Below are 16849 nucleotides of genomic sequence, written 5' to 3'. Positions count from 1 at the left end.
GAGGAAAGACCCCAGTAACTGTCCAGCTGTGAGTCACCAACCAACAATTGACAGGCACTTATGCAAATCATGAACTCAGGGGCTACCAAGGCCCTCCAGTCCTCCCAGAAATGCTCTTAGCTACACAGACACCACTATCTTCTCTCAACAAAGCTTGCAGACAGCTCCATGTTGCGTTGTGGGGATACCCACAAACAAACCCAGGTACAACACTGTTGTGGATGTGGAGCCAGTGGGAGGCGGTGAGGGTTTTAGAGCACGGGGGCTTGTGGAAGGACTTCGGACCACTGTGGGCACTCCTCAAAGGGGATGGGAGGGCCCTAGCCGCATCTCCTTCCTTTTTCTTACTTCTGAGATACGACGTAAGCGGCTTGACTTCGCCACATCCTCCCCACAGGCCCAGAAGCAGTTGGACCAATCTATGTCAGAGCGAAGTATCCTCAGCTCTCAGCAATCATCTCAGGTACTTGCTATAGAAAGGTACCTGGGGACACAGTTCCACATTAAAGACTACTACAGCTTCCAAGTCAGCTGGACTCCAGCTAACGTGCCCACATTCTCATTTTTCTCATCCCCAACAAGTCCCTTCGCCAACTCCCTGTGCTGACTCAAGGAGTCCTGCTTCTTTAAGCCTTGAGCTGTGATGGTCCAAAAGTGAGTCTGTGATGATGGAATGAATACTTCTAAGCCCTGGAGAAGAATGCAATGGTGCCATTTCTAACACACGGATGAGCCTGAGGGGGCACGATGCTAAATGAAGTAAGCCAGTTGCAGAAGGCTAGACGTTGCATGCTTCCACAGATAGCGGGTATCTCAACAGTAGATACCCTCACGGGTGCAGAGAGTCAAGTGGTGTTTGCTGGGAGCTCCAGGGAGGAAAAGCGGGGAGATGCTGTTCAGCAGATGGAAAGTTGTGCAGAAGAAAAAGGGTCTGGAAATCTGTTATTAAATATGGTGCTTAAAGTCAACAGTGTACCGTGTGATTGAAAACATGTTCAGAGGTAAATCCCATGTTAGCTATTTTTAAGCAACAAACAGAAGCATGGGAAAGCGCTCAGAGGTGGTACATGCACCTTTGCCTGCACTGAAATGTCATTTTCACAGGTGTGAACAGGTGTCCAGACTCATCAGATTGTACATGTGAAGCATGAACTGTCTGTTGTGCAGAAATTAGAACTCAGTGAGGTTGTTCTAATGGGAGAATGTATACTCAGATATGCACACACACACACACACACACACACACACACACACACGGCTTGTTTCTGTGGTCACTGTGTTAGTCAGGATTCCCTAGACAAACAGAACTTACAGGATGAATACACACACATATATATATGGTATTTATTAGAGTGACTTAGAGGTTGTGTGGTTCAGCTAGTTCAACAATGGCTGTGTCTTATGAAAGAAGGGGGAGATAGAAAGACCTGAAAGGGTCTGGAGCTCCACAAGGAGAGCAACAGAACCAAAAAAAAAAAAATCTGGGCCCAGGGATCTTTTGTGAGACTGATACTCCAACCAAGGACCATGCATAGAAATAACCTAGAACCCCTGCACAGATGTAGCCCATGGCAGCTCAGTCTGCAAGTGGGTTCCCTAGTAAGGGGAACAGAGACTGTCCCTGACATGAACTCAGTGGCTGGCTCTTTGATCACCTCCCCCTGAGGGGGAGCAGTCTTACCAGGAAACAAGAGGAAGACAATGCAGCCAGTCCTGATGATACCTAATAGGCTAGGGTCAGAAAGAAGGGGAGGAGGACCTCCCCTATCAGTGGACTTGGGGAGGGGCATGGGAGGAGATGACGAAGGGAGGGTGGAATTGGGAGAGGCTGAAAGAGGGGGCTACAGGTGGGAAACAAAAGTAAATAAGCTGTAATTAATAAAAAATAATTTTTTAATAAAGTATATCTCAAAACAAAACAACAACAACAAAAAACAAGGGCTGCCTCTGAACTGAAAGTGCAAGAAGCCAGTAGTTGCTCCGTCCACGGGGCTGGATGTCTCAGCTGGTCTTCAGTGTATACCAGAATCCTAAAGAAACAGGTTCCAATGATAGTTAAAGCATGGACTTCCGGGCAAGCAGGCAAAGAGCAAAAGCTTTCTTCTTCCATTTCCTTGGAAAGGCTTCCAAAAGAAGCTGTGAATGAAAAAGAGGTGGGTCTTCCCACCACAAAAGATCTGGATTAAATATATGTCTTCCTATCACAAAGATCCAATTAGAAGTAGATTTTTCCCATACTAGAGAGATGGCTCAGCAGTTAAGAGAACTTCCTCTTCCAGAGGCCCTGAGTTCAATTTCCAACAACCACATGGTGGCTCACAGCCATCTTTACTAGGATCTGATGCTCTCTTCTGGCATGCAGGTATACATCCAGATTGAGCACTCATATGCATAATAAATTAATAAATCTGTAAAAAAAAAAAAAAAGTAGCTCTTTTTACTTCAAATAAAACAAAAATCCCTCACAGGTGTGTCCCTCTGCTTGTGCGTTTTAGTTCATTCCAGAGGTAATCAAGTTGACAACCAAGAATAGCCATCCCAGTCACCTTCCCAAAACAGGTAGCTGATGTAAGATCAGCCATCTCCAGGACTAAGTAAGAACGCCATTTTCAGGTTCCCCCAGGAGCTGCCATTTCTGTCTAATGAAAACCCTACCTCCACTGGAATGCTCTGCAAGGCTCTGCAACACCTGGCCCTTGCCTTTGTTCAGCTTCGCCTGCAGCTTGCCCTTCCAGGCGTTAGCTCGCTCCTTTGTAGTTACCCAGAGCCCACAGTACCCTCTACTCAGCCTCTTTCCTGTGGAAACCCTTTCTACGCCAACCACAGCTTCCACCTGCTTAGAGCCTTTTTATGTCACAGGCTAGACATCTAGGCTTCCAGGAAACCTCCTATGGCCCTTCCGGAAAGCTGCATTGGCTACACCTTGTCTAGTCTCTTTTAGAGTACTCTACCAGCTGGAGAGATAGCTCAGAGATTAAGAACACTGGCTGTTCTTCCAAAGGTCCTGAGTCCAATTCCCAGCAACCACATGGTGCCTCATAACCATCTTGAAACTAGACTATGATTTCACAGAGCTCCCTGCACTCCACTGACACCAAGTTCGTTTCTTGATCTGTCGAAGCAAACCCTTGGGAGCTTGCTTCCCATGACCTCCTGCCCCAGAACGTTCAAGGCATCACATGATGGTTGGGCGAATGGGCTAGCCAGTCAGCGATCACTCTCAGCCTTGCAATGTATATAGCAGTGGGATCCCAATGCCAGAGTCCAAACCCCCAACTCTTGTACCCTTGACTCTCTGATAGATGTCATATCACAACCATGGTATCATTTTCCTTGTTGCTAAGATAAAGCAGCCAAGGAGATGCTAATGAGAGACAAAAGGGTTAGTTGTAGCCCATAGTTTAAGGTAATGAAGCCTTCAAGGTGGGGAAAGGCAGGGCACCTGGGTAGGAGGCAGCTGGTCACATTGTCTCATAGTCAGAATGGGGCCAGGCTAGTCCCACCCCCAGTGCTAGGCTTCCTTCAACAAAGCTCCGCCTCTTAAAGGACCCACAAGCTCAGGGAGCACTACCAGCTAGAGACAGGGAATTGAGCATTTCACACTCAGGCCACCATAGCAATCTGACCATGTGGTCTTTCACATGCTCTGTCTCAACTGTATAGGTGTGTGATGGGGAGGGAATCCCACTGAGTGACAGAGAATCCAGAATGGCCTCACACAGTCTGCTCCTCTATATTCGCCAGCCACTCCGGCATAATCCTGTCTTCTCATCCTCATCAGACTTTATGCCCAACTCATCAGACCAAGAACAGCTTTGAGGGGGAGGGGTAGAACAGAGGAACAGCAAAGAGGGGGAAGGAAGGAAAGAAGATAGTGGGAAAGGCAGCTCAATAAGAATGTCAAAAATTCCACAGTTAAATCATCACCTGGTATGCTAACCTAGAATTCTTAATTTAAGAAATACTTAAAAAAAAAAAAAAAAAAAAAAAAAAAAAAAAAAAAGGAAGGAAAGAAAGAAAGAAAACAGCTTAATCTGGCCCTGACATACCTTTACCCGCTAACTTGCTTCTCATTTTCATAAATTCTTCTTGCTTGGGTCTCTTGAGAACCACCTTCTTGACAGATGTTAGTCTCACTGCATAATAAAAGACAGACAAAGCAGAGTATTTGGCAAGTAGAGTCAGGAGGATAATGAGATCAAGGTCAGCCTGGACTCTATGCAAGACACTGTCCCAAAACAACAGAAAACTAACAAAAGAAATACACATACACCCACCTTCGCTTGTAACATGTGTGCTTTCCACGGTGCCTTTACAAACTGAGCTGAAATCTGACCTCTGCTGCCAGATTCATGGTCTAGCAAAACGGCCAGGAGCACCTACCCTAGAGCAATAATGAATCAGCGTGCGCGAGACGGAACCGGGCTGCACCACACTTCCTGACTGGGAAGCCAAGCTGGATGCTTCAGACCGACATTGCTCTTTGGCTACAGGGAGAGATGACTAAGCAGACGACTGAGAAAAGCGCCCCCAGGAGATGCAGTGCTCGAAATCGGGAGGTTTGCATTCCTGGGGGTCGGATAGGAAACGATTTCCCCAGTGGAAGCGTGACACTGCTATTACTCAGACATTTCCACGATCCGTCTTTGTGGGGAAATGTGTTGTCCTAAGAGAGACCCATGAGCAGTCCTTGGCATGATGAAGCTCTAAGCTGTCCTGAGGACAGGATCTCTCCACGAACCCTGCAGCTCTTCAGTTATGGAATTGGACAGCAGTGAGGGTGACTCAGGAATGGGATTGTAAAAGGACCTTCGACTGAGAACTGCAGAGTGACCACAGGCTTATGGTTTCCCCGAGACTATCCCAAACCCTTTGAAATGAACTATGTTTTCACAACCATACATTGTCCAGCTGTCAAAACTCATTCCGTGCTCTCTGTGCTTTGGACAAAAACGTGGGGACATTGAGGAATGGGATGTAGGAATAACTTGTAGGAAAGGATTGTATGTCTTAGAATTGTGAGTCTATCAGCCTTGAAAATGAGTGGGAAGACTGTATCCTGAGACCTGAGCTGATGGGGTCCTGGTTGATTTCCTAAATTGATTTCTGGGCATGAACATCTAATCACCTATGGATAGTGATGGAACATAGAAGATGGTGTGAGAGGGTTCGTTCCTTTCTCTAATCTCAGACTGCACATGTAACCTAACCAGTGGTTTCACATTTCAGCTGTCATGTCTTCCCTGCCATGATGGACTGCTTAACCCCAAGCCATATGGCATTTAGGAAAGATAGTTTATGTCCCAGCATTTTGCTGAAAGTATTTATTGAATCAAGAGTTTTGTGCATGTGTGTGTGAGTACATGTATGCATGTGTTCATGTGTTCATGTGTGTGTGTGTGTGTGTTTGTGTGTGTGTGTTGGGGGGCAGGGGTATGTGCTGTGAAGGCCGGAAGAGTGTTGGGTCACCTGGATCTGGAGTTGCAGGCAGTTGCAAGCTACATGACCTGGTGCTGGGGAGCAAACCGGATCCTCTGCCGCAGCAGTATTCTCCCTCAACCGCAAGCAGCTCTTCAGCCCCTGGCAGAGTCCTCAGAGTCATATTTGCATGTAATCATAATCGCACATAAGGACGGCTTGACTGCTTTACCTCTGTCTCTCTTACTTCCTTCTTTTGTCTTACTGCTTAGGGAAGGCTTCAAGCAGTATATTAAGTAACAGTGGACAAAATGATCTTAGTAGAAACACTTCCTTTAACATGATGTTAGCTACAGGTTGCTCATACTCAGCCTCTACTACCTTGAGATATATTTCTTCTATTCCTAGTTTCAGGAGGGCTTTTATCACGAAGGTATGTAGGGTTTGCTAAATGGTTTCTTTTGTTTTTTTTTTTTTTTTTTTTTTTTGCATCCACTGAGATGATCCTTCAGCTCATTTATATAATATGTTACATATATTGATTTGTATTTGTCAATCCATTCCATCATCTTTGAAATGAGGCTAACTTGATCACACAAAACGTCATTGTTTTAGTGGCTGAATAGAATTCCATTGTGTATACGTACCATGTTAGCTTTGTTTGTTCATTCATTGATGGGCATTTCATTGGTTCCATAGCTTGAATTTCATTGTATTGTGAATAATGTTACAATAATTGTGAATTTCGGATTCCCCTCAGCACACTGATCATTTATTTCATTTAGAAAAATATCTATAGTAGAATCTTCTGAAGGAACTTGGCCTAATCCACATTCCCAAGAGATTCTTGGAATGTAGAGCAGATGAGCAGAATCTAGAAACCTGTCCAGGTGAATTGACACAGACTACGTACATATTGAAAATACAGGTCCAGGGGCCCAAGATAAGGCTCAGCGGGCAAGATCACTTGCTGCACAAGCATGAGGACTTGAGTTCGGATCCCAGCACCCATATAAAACTACAGATGTATCTACATGGACCTGCAATTCCAGTACTGCTGGGAGAAAAGCAAGAGGGCCACCGGGTCTTGATGGCCACCAGCGTAGCTCAAGGTACACTGAGAGACCCTGTCTCAAAGAAACAAGATGGACAGTAGTAGAGCAAGACATTTGATGTCCTCCTCTGGCCCCTGAACACATACATGGGCGTGCATGCCTACTGTACACACATACTACATACACATACTAATTGATCATACAATACTTCATTATTTCAGTGGCTGAATACAATTCCATCGTGTGTGTGTGTGTGTCTGTGTGTGTCTGTGTGTGTGTGTGTGTGAGAGAGAGAGACAGAGAGAGACAGAGAGAGACAGAGAGAGAGAGAGAGAGAGAGAGAAAGCATCAGCACAGATTCTCATCTTTTGTCCCTCTGGGACACACACCATCCATGGAATCATCTCTATTCTCTGGCTCCCCGTGTCGAGAATTTGTTTTGTCCATGGAATGCTTTCTGCTATGAAGGCAGCTAGAACATGTCAACCCTTGACCTCAGGACCCTTCCCAGAAGGCACCTGACATTATGTCCTGGTTACATCTGTGGATATAAAAGCTTTGGGTCACCCATCACAAAGCCCATCTCTGCAGCCTTGGCCATTCTGCTGTCATCAGTCACATTGCAGATGCCCGGGACTCTCTCCTTCCTGTTTACTGGACAGATGTCAGCAAACTCTCAGCTTGGCTCTTCTCTACTTACCTGTGTCAAGTGTTCACATGAGGGTTTTGTCTGTGAGCCACCAGCTACTTCTCATCATATGGTTTTTAAATGTAGCCTAAAGAAAGGTGAGTTTTGTGGGGGCATACTGTTTTCCTTTCTATCCCTGGGCTTTTGTTATAGGTCTCTCACGTGGTCCCCTTCGGGAAATGTCATCTATTCACCTACAAAAGGTTCAGAACCCATCTCCAGACTTCCTGGAGAATGAGATGAGAGAACTTGTGTATAATGTGTCTGTTGCTTGCAGCCAAAGCATTCAAACTGCTGTACACTGAGGCACACCACGGCACAACGGAAAATGAGATCCCAGAGGCCTGCATCCAGAAGTGCCGAGCTCTTTCTGCCAGGCAAAGAGTAGAGAAAGAAAAATCATTAAGAGCTGGCAATCATTTTGGGGTGGATGTGATTCCAAATAGTTGGCCTCTTGCTCCTATGTGAGGAACTGTGATCTCAAAGGAGCAATCGCAACAGTGTGTGCCTCGCCTTGCAGCAAGCTCTGCCGCTGAAGTCCCCAGGCTGGGAAGGAGCAGCCGAGGCATTACAGAAGGGAAAGGCAAACAGAAAGCTGCCAGAAGTCACAGCTCTGAGGCCACCAGTGTCTCGTTATGGGTTATGACTCATTAGACCGACCGTAGCACATCTTTGCCTCATTCTTTCCACAGGAGACTAGAAACAGCAGCCAGAGGGCTGTGGGAGGGCATCTTCCCATGCCGTCTTTATAGACTGCATTCTCTTGTGTCCGTTCGTAGGCTTTGCTGGCACGTTGCTTAGCCATTCTGAAGTAAGAAAGGAAGTTTTCCAGGTTCTCAGTGTTTCTCCTATCCTCACCTTAGAAGGTTCAGAACATGCAAGACCAATGTTCTTGGGAGGAGAGGGAAGTATGTGGTGCGTGTGTTTGTGCATGTGCGTGTGCTTGTGTGTGTGTATGTGTGTGCAGATGTATAATTTAACCTAGCCTGCAACTCACTGTGTACCCCCCTGGTAGCCTTGGTCTTAAACTTACCACAGTCCTCCTGACTCAACCTCTCTGATGCTGAAATGACAAACATAAGCTCCCACACTGAGCTTCAAATTTTCATCCTGTGGCATTTGGGGCTGTGTCTCAGCAGTTAGGAATGCATGCTTCTCTTTCAGAAGACCTGAGTTCAGCTCCCAGCACCTCTGTCAGGCTGTGTCAGAATCCGCTGTGTCTCCAGCTCCAGAGTCTCTGACACCCTCTTCTGGCCTCTGTGGGCACCTTCAAGCATGGGCACAAACCTACACACAGGCACAAACACATACACAGAACTCAAAGAAATATTTTAAAGATCCTTGAAAGTCTGGACCCCAGGCTGCATTGGAATATTAAGGTGTCCATGGGTCTTCAGAAATAAAGGATAAAAGGCTTTTCTAAAATGCTCACATTTTTTTAACGACAGCTTTAAAATCAACAAGTGACTGGAGGAGTGTTTTTACTTAATGGAAGGCCTCTCGTCACGTCTGCCTTCAGCAGAGTCACAAGCATTTACTGAAGACTTTTGACATACCAGCACTGAGCTAAGCACTTAATGGCATCTCCTATAAACATCACAGCAATCCTGTTAGGTTCTTTTGGCCTGTCTGTTGTGTTAACAAAATGGCGCTTTTACTGATTCAAAGAACTTAGATTAAATAACTCACCCAAAATGTACCCAGGGATCCAGGAATGAAAGAAACAACCACGCAACCATAGGGATGAAGGGCAGCAGCACATCACATCCTGTGGCGGGGACAACGGACACAAGCCTGTTGTCATTTGAGGGAGGCCAACATCTTTCTTGTCCCCATTGCTGTGAGGGAATACAGACTTCAGATCTCCAGAGTTTTTCAGAAGACAGAAGGAATTCGGACTTTTATGTGAATCTGAAATCTTATTGTTAAACACTGGCAACCGCTACAGAGTTGTCCATCTCTCTGCGGCCAAACAAAATACAGCTGTGAGCCGCCGGCTTGCAAGCTCCAGCCCCTGGCCAGGCAATTGGGAATCCTTTCAGAGTCTTCTGTTCTCTTAAAGAAACATGGCTCCTCCAAGCAGGCTCCAGAGGGCTTTAAATTATCATGAATGGTTCAGTACCAGGGCTCTGCTGCTGCCCACCCACTGGGCCTCGGGAATAAAGTGCCCGTCACTTTATTCCTGGTGACGCTGGCTGTGAGATCATTAATCTGTGAGACTTGAGGGAGCTGTGTAGACCTGCGGGTGCCAAGGGAGACCAAGATGAGAGAGCAGAAGAAAAGAGAGGAGGAAAGAGAGGATGGAGAGAGGTAAGAAAGACAGCAGGGACTCCCTGCTGAGCGCTGTCCACCCTTGAGGTTCCATTCAAACCCCCCATCACTGGCCCTTATCTGTTTTAGCCATTCAGACCCCTGAAGGCCAGCAGTGCGAGCCTCGGCCCACCATTCTTCATTTGTGATTTCTCTCCTCAGAGGAGATAAGGAGGTCCCAGGGCCTCTCAGTGTGTTTTACATCAAAGGCCATGGGAGGGTCCTGACAGGCTGGATGTCAGTGCTATAAACAAACCATTAATCACGCTGCCATTTCACCGACAAGCTCTTCCCAGAGGGCATGAACTTTCTCCAGGTCACTAATATAAACCACATCTCCCCCTGTCCCCAGCCAATGAGGGAGGCAGGACGGGATGTCCGACTCAACGGTGTATGAATAGCCAATTAAAAGAGAGGTGGCGGGAATGTACGAAACAAAGTCACAGCTTTGGGGGCCATGGACCCTGCCTCCACCCCTTCCGCACACTCGCCTCTAAATCAGGTACCAAAAGGAAGGCCGCAGGGACACAACAGGACACTGATGATGTGGCCACTGACCCGCCACACTATCCTTTTGCCAACTCAGTAGTCTGAGCTGTGAGGATTGGAGCCCAGGGAAAACCTTCCCAGGACAGTTCTCTCCTTTTGTGAGGTGATGCTGGTGTCTCCTGACCAGTGGTTATAACTCGACCAGTTTGAGCCTCTGGGGTGTAGAGGTCTTTAGTCTTTAGGGCAGAACCATCTGGCTAGTGAGCTTCTGCTATGGGCAATCTCCAAGCTTAGGAAAAAGACCAGAGAGGGCCTTCCTTGCTCTGACCGCTTTTCCTTCCTGTTGGGGGATGCAACCACTAACCAGCCCAGTTCAGGTAACAATAAAGCCATAAAAGCAGCAAAAGGTTGTGGGGGAGACAATAGAACTGGAAGAGAAGTGCATTCACTAGCTCAACAACTAACCATGGCGCTGGAGTGAAGAGCAGAGAAAAAGAACGAATGATACCTAAGTGTTCAGGACCCTAAAAGTGAGAGACCCTAAAAATGATACCTGCCCCCTCCCAAAATACAACCTATTGCCATTGCTCTTGGTTGCACAGTAGCACTTAATGGTAAAGCCCTATTGATGAAGACACTATGCACATCAGTCGCTGTACATAGAGACATCAATTGGCACCAACCAGGAAGTCGCTTCCTTCCTGGCCAGCCTTCATCGCACTGGAAGGTGCTGTGCAGGGTGCTGGGAGAAAAACGTCTTCAACAGTCATTCTTCTTATCCCATCGTTAACGCTGTGAACAGCAATAATCAGTGGCATGGCAGGCAAGATCTGCCCATGGATACAATAGTGTCAACCAATGACAACCAATCATTTTCTTATTTGCTTTACGGCCTAATCCACAGGAAGAAACACATGACTGGCACTGTAAATTTGGCCAAGAAGCTATCTATAGTAGACGAGCTCACAGGCCTCGGAGGTTAAACTGTTACTATTATTCCGATAAATGGACATAGACTCAAACTGCCCTCTGAATTTGTATCTCCCTACCCCATTGGTCAGTATAGCTCTCAGGCCTCATAAGAAAAAATGTTTCTGTGCAGTGAATGGCAGGTAAAACAAAAATTCACTCCTGGTCTAAGTACAGAGTGTCCAGCCACAAATGGAGCATCTCTGTCACCCATTCTCCTGCAGAAGACTGCCCCGGAAAATCGCAAGAGCCAGAGATTGGGGAGAGCCCAAACAACACAGCATCTGCTGGACATGGCAGGAGCACCACACTCAGACCTACAGCACCTGTTCCTACCTGCACACAACCTGCACAAAACCAAGCCAGTCCACATTCTAACATAGGGCGGGGCGGGGGTCCCAAGCCCCCATTCCTAACCCAGGAGCTGTGGATAGCAATGGTCTCTGAGAGAAGAAGAGTCCGTTTGTTTGACTGAATGCTTGATGGCTTGATTGATTGACTGACTGGCTGGTTGATTGAGTGTGTGATTGACAAGTTGATTGACTTTTTTTTGGTTGGTTGATTGATTGGTTGACAGTTGATTGATTTGATTAATTTGTTGATTGATGATTGATTGATTGATTGATTGATTGATTGATTTGAGATAGAGTCTCACTATATAGCCCTGGGTGCCCTGGAGTCATTATGTAAACTAAGCTGCCCATGAACTCACAGATATCCACCTGCCTCTGCCTCCTAAGTGCAGGGATTAAAGGAGTGCATCACCATGCCTGGCTTTAGTTTAAAGGCAGAACATGCTCCAGTGGATGGCACAAACTAGACTCGATAGGTTATTTATTCTTAAGAGCACATGAAGTTGGGAAGTATAGGAGAGTGGGGGTGGGCGGAGTTAGGAATGGAAATGGGTGGACATGACCACCATACACTATGAAATTCTCAAAGAATCAATGTAAGTATTTTTCATTAATTAACTTATTTATTCACTTTACAGTCTTTTTGCCACCCCCTCTCTCCTCCCTTCCCAGTCCCACTCTCATACTCCCCTCTTTCTATTTCCCTCTCCCCTCCTCCTCCTCAAAGAAGGGGAGGCCCCCCATGGGTACCAACCCACCTTGACACATCAAGTCAAAGCAGGACTAAGCACATCCTCTCCCACTGAGGCCAGACAAGAGCACCCAGCTATGGGTTCCAATCCAGCTAAGCGATCCAAAGGCAGGTGACATAATCAGAGATAGCCCCTGCTCCAATTGTTAGGAGACCTATACGTTGAGCAAGCTGCACATCTGTTACATATGTGTAGGGAGTCTAGGTCCAGACTATGCACGCTCTTTGGTTGGTGGTTCAGTCTCTGTGAGCACCCATGGGCTCAGGGTAGGTCTTCTTGTGGTGTCCTTGACCCCTCCAGCTCCCTCAATTCTACCCCCACTTTGAAGATCATAGTTTGGCCACAAAGGAGACATCTGAACATTGTTCAGAGACATGTACAATGTTCACCCCGCAAATGAAGACTGTAGAAGAGGGGGCTGAACTACTGTCTCCTGGACATGGCAAGACCGCTGCAGCAATGAATTCACAGTGTGAGTTGCCTGCTTAAGATTTGCACAGACCAAACAGGTCAGCATTCAGGCATGGAGGCAGGGGGAGCCCATGGGCCCCACCTCTAGCTGATGAGCTATTTTAACAAGAGAAAGAAATGATTTTTATACAAAGACTGAACACAACAAAGGAGCTGGGTGGCTGAAGGCCAAACAAGAAGACAGAAAGCAGGACGGCTAAAGTAAGGTGGCCAGGTTTCTCGGAGAGTCTGAGCAGTAGGGAATACACCTAGCATCTAGGCTGTGTTAGGGAAAGAACTTAGATTCTCTCCAATTGAGTCATTGGGAACTGGTCTAGGGCTGAGATCCCTTGCTAGACTTTCAGGTCAGATTTGGAAGGTCAGAGAGGCATGGAAAAGGACATTGTACCTGCTAGTTCCTCTATTCAGAAAGTACCTTTTTGAACTGGGCCTTGTGGTGCACATCCATAGCCCAGCACTCTGGAGGCAGAAGCAGGAGCATTACCATGAGTTTGAGGTCCAGCATGGATTGTATAGTGAGTTCCAGACCACAAAGGGATACATAGTAAAACCAAACAACAACAAAAATAAATGGTACAAAAATTAACCAGTAAATAATAGTTTAGTACCAGGACTAACCTGATTTCTTAATTAGAGTAAGAAACCAGTAAGTGCTTAAAAAGTTATTGTCATCTTTATTCTAGTGTCTTTGCTATCAACAATTATCTATCATTGAAATGCTGTATCACTAATTAAGTGACATTATTGTCTTAGACAAAAAGAAAGAATATGTTTTCTTCACATGTTTGCTGGTCCAAATCTTCATTAACTAGGCTTTGACTCGTTTCTCTTCTCTTGGAGACCTTAGTTGAAGATGTACCTCAGAAAGTGACTTCTTCCATCTTCCAGGTTCCTCTCCACCACCTCTCTAAGATAGATCCTTCAGAGTATTTCACTATCTGACATCTTTGTCCCCTTGATTCTTTAACTGTCTATTATCTGGGTTCTCACTTCAGAAAGTAATATGTACTCACAAAGAGATGTAGCTCTGGTCTCTGCTACGGCATCATTGCTAAGATGCCACCTTACACATAGCAGAGTGGGGATGGGGAAGGATGTCACCTACAGAAAGATTAGTGTCATAGTTTGACTTTTGACTTTTGACTTTTAGGCCCTCAAGAGCTCACTTACCAGCTGATGGCTTTGAGAAGTGATTGGAGAAGAGGATTCTAATGTCATCAATGGAGAAACCAAGTGCTAATTTCATACTGAGTGGACTTTAGGAGGTAGACCAGTTGGAGGAAATGAGAAAGAAGGGCCCACCTGGAATGTGAGCAGTGAGCAGGTCATGGGCTGGGCTATGGACTGAATAAAAAGAAAAGCAGAGGAAACCAGCTGTGCCAGCACTCCCCTTTCTCTGCTTGCCAATCTGCCAAGGAAGTAAGCTGTCTGCCACCACGATGCTTTCTCCACCTTGATAGATGGTATCCCCCTGAAATGTGAATCAAAACAAGCTCCTCCAACCCTAAATTGCTTTTTGTTGGATATTTGGTCAAAGCAACAAGAGAATCTGTTCTTATAAATTTAATATTGTGAGTCGGTGGTGTTGGTATTTTTGAACGTTTGACTCTTTTTATTATAAAGTCATGAAAGTATAAAGTTGCTTTGAAAAAATACCTAGTTGGCCCAATTTAAATCTGCCATCCTCCTTGATACCTTTTGTAGTTTTACTGTCTGAAATCCACATGCCATGCTGACCCGCTCCTGATGTCAGATATGAGACTGTGAGTGCCTAATCAAATCTAGCCCACAGGTTTGCTCAGGTTTGACCACAATAGGTAGGTTTTTATTTTGGATTGGTTTGGTTTGGCTTTTGGTTTTTCAAGACAGGGTTTCTCTGTGTAACCTTGGCTGTTCTGGACTTGCTTTGTAGACCAGGCTGGCCTCCAACTCCCAGAGATCTGCCTGCCTCTGCCTTCCAGAGTGCTGGGATAAAAGGTATGCACCACCATGGCGACAATAGGTTTATAAATGTTGCATTGGCTTACAGTAGTGTTTTGTTTTGTTTTACACTTATGACTGTTTTGTCCGCGTGTATAAATGCTAGCACCCCTAGAACTAGAGTTACAGAGGGTTGTGAGCCACCATGTGGGTGCTGGGAATCAAATCTCGTTCCCCTCTAAGAGCAGTAAGTGTGTTAAGTCCTGAGTCTCTCAAGCTGCAAGCGTTTTAAATGCAAGAACGTACATAGAACTTTTCATTTCTAGCTTTTCTTCAAAATTCAGAATTAGGCTGCACTGACCCTGTCTTCATCCCCTCATGGAGTCCAAAGCTGGGTGGCTTCTGATACCTGTAGAGGAGGTGACCATCTAGTACTTGTGTCCTCTGCCACATCTTGTCTGTGTGGGGTGCAGCAGGAAGGACTTCCTGTACTCTTGTACTGTGTGGGGCTGTACCCTTGTTATTCACGCCCTTGGGTGGTCTTCTCCACATTCCCATGACACTGAACTGGCCCGTGTTATTTTCTTTGGTCAGTGAGACACATAAAAGCAGGAGCTTGACAAATACTTATACATGAGGCTCCGTTGTTTCTGGCTACTGAGAGCCCTGAGACCACCATGCAGCAAAGCAAGCCTGTCACACTGCAGGTCACCAGGAGGAGCAGAAGCAATCTGGCTGGCAGCCTAGGGTGACTGCAGGTGGTAAAGACTTCTTAGAGCATCCAGTTCAACTGATGGCTAAAACCACACGAACAAGCCCAGGTAAGACTAGAAAGGAGCAGAGAACTATACCCAACCCAACTGCACTATTAAAATGAGCACAGGTTTAACTCACAACCAAGCAAGTTTGAGATAAGCATTGAAACATCACTGATCCACCCTTCATCCTGGAATATAGGGTCGTTTACGTCTCCTACCATAACAAACTGCCAGCCTTCACACACACTCACAGACATACACACACACAGCTAAAGGTTTTACTTTCCTCTGCTGTTGACAGAAGATAAATAGCAAGTGTAGTTTCCCACCAGGACTGAAGGAAAAATAGCTGTAGGTATGAGCTAAAGGGAAGCCAGAACGAAAGCTCGACCCTACTTTCCAGAGTCAGTTGTGACTGTTACTTTCCAAGGGATTGAAAATAAGGATCACAATGGCATCACTGTTGAAGAAAAACACAAAATCCTCTGAATGCCCTGAAATGAACACACGTTTACCTTAGAGATGATCCAGTAGAGTAACTGACTCCTGTCTTTCCCATGGTCTTGCTTGTTGCCTATCTCTTCTCAAAAATAAAAGGATGGATAACCACAATTATTTGGGGTCTTAAATATGGACGATTGGATATTTGACTCAAATCAGCCATGACAGCATATGCCTGTAATCACAGCCCTTGGGAGGCTAAGGCAGGAGGATTACAAGTTTAAAGCCTATGTGGTCTACATAGCAGGAATCTGTCAGTAAGGGAAAGGGGAAAGAAGGAGGGAAGGGAAAAAGAGAGGAAATAGAGTGTGAACATTAAGTTAACCAAAGACACTCTTCTGGACAGTTCTGAAGAATTCTGGGGACATAACACTAGAAATGGGAGGAGTTTGGAAGGGCCACCGGAAGGAGAGCTGGGTTTGGCTGGGTACTAGTTACCACAGTGAGTTTCGAGTATTGTTTTGAGCCATTAACAAAGTGGAAGTCCCAGATTTTAGTGCAACAACCTGCTTCTCAGTCACTTTGTGGCTGAGCTGAACTACACCCCAGCTCGCTCATCGCCAGGATGGTGGAAACAAAATCCACTCTGCCTACTCTGTACTATTTTTGAGGTTTCAAAAGGCACCCTTCAGGCATTTGTGATTATAAAATGAAGATGGCCCTAAATAACCAGTGGGACCAAATACAGGAAGAGAAATAGAGCCTATGAGACAGCTCATTGACAGGCCCCAAGACAGAAGGTAACAGGACCAACTTCAAACCTTCAAGGTTGAAAATAGATGAATCAAGATCCAAGGCAGTGTCCAAGCAGAAAGACATGGGTCTACTAGTTTCAGTAGACAGCAATGGAGCACAGCCATGCTGGCCTGCCATGAGATCTCAAATGCTGAGTAAATGGCCTTGTGTTTGCTTACCTACCATCCTTTCCTTCTTCCTGGATTTTGGAGGACCACCTTCATGGAGGTTCTCCCCATTCCTGCAGCCTGAGCAGACCCTAGGATTGATCCTATTCCAATCAGGTTCTCTTTGTGAAGAATGCAAGTCTATAGTATAACAGAGAGATGAGAAATATTAGAACTTCCTTATAGCCAGAAACCCCCAAACTGAGTGTTGATCCAAAGGAAGAAAAATCAAGTATGTTTTTAAAAAAATCCTCACTCTCGTG

General features: G+C 45.8%; 1 long non-coding RNA gene across 1 annotated transcript; it reads right to left on the bottom strand.

Annotated features, from left to right (window-relative positions):
• Nucleotides 1–2098: 2098 nt before the first annotated feature.
• Nucleotides 2099–4307, bottom strand: LOC129692895 (uncharacterized). The gene is made up of 3 exons (XR_008722777.1): nucleotides 4278–4307; nucleotides 4050–4136; nucleotides 2099–2136 (listed from the first exon to the last, which is right to left on the bottom strand). It is a non-coding gene; the product is annotated as an uncharacterized LOC129692895 (long non-coding RNA).
• Nucleotides 4308–16849: the final 12542 nt, after the last annotated feature.

Source organism: Psammomys obesus, unplaced genomic scaffold (assembly GCF_907164565.1).
Source record: "Psammomys obesus unplaced genomic scaffold, mPsaObe1.curated_primary_1811, whole genome shotgun sequence".
NCBI classification, from domain to species: Eukaryota; Metazoa; Chordata; class Mammalia; order Rodentia; family Muridae; genus Psammomys; species Psammomys obesus.
This window is presented reverse-complemented; position numbering and strand designations above follow the sequence as displayed.